General features: G+C 26.5%; 1 protein-coding gene across 1 annotated transcript in view; it reads left to right on the top strand.

Moving 5' to 3' along the window:
• The window catches only part of LOC106869541 (obscurin), a gene marked incomplete at its 3' end in the record, with an annotated part of 380,350 nt that overhangs the window by 341,722 nt on the left and 38,108 nt on the right, over positions 1 to 520 (top strand). The window lies entirely within an intron of this gene.

Genomic DNA, 520 nt, shown 5'->3' with positions numbered 1-520 from the left:
GAACCATGTGGTTGGTAAGCAAGCTACTTACCACACAGCCACTCATATGTATATCTAAAAGAGAAAATATTCTAAAATAGGTTTAGTTTGATTAAAGTTTATGTATTTCTGTCTTATGATATTATGGATAGATAATTATAATACTGAATATAGTCAAATGATTCCATCTGTGTTGTTCCTATAGATACATATAATCTATAGTCATTAAAGATATATATGCATCAACATTTTCATTTCATAGAGTATTCATTATCACTATATACACCATCAATGAACCATCTAGTTTTCTCAATAGAGTTGACTTATATATTTCAGTATAAATTATTTCCCTTAACCTTGCCTCAAACTTTAATAGGATTTATGACCTTTCATTTTAATAATATAGTTGAACATGCTAACATCTTTTTACCTGAGTAATTCTTTGATAATTCAAACATTTACTGTTTCTATGCAGACTACTCCAAGGAAAGAATGTGCTTCTTATTTAAATCTATTGAAATGATATATATATATATATATA

This window comes from Octopus bimaculoides, chromosome 1 (assembly GCF_001194135.2).
Source record: "Octopus bimaculoides isolate UCB-OBI-ISO-001 chromosome 1, ASM119413v2, whole genome shotgun sequence".
Taxonomy (NCBI): domain Eukaryota; kingdom Metazoa; phylum Mollusca; class Cephalopoda; order Octopoda; family Octopodidae; genus Octopus; species Octopus bimaculoides.
This window is presented reverse-complemented; position numbering and strand designations above follow the sequence as displayed.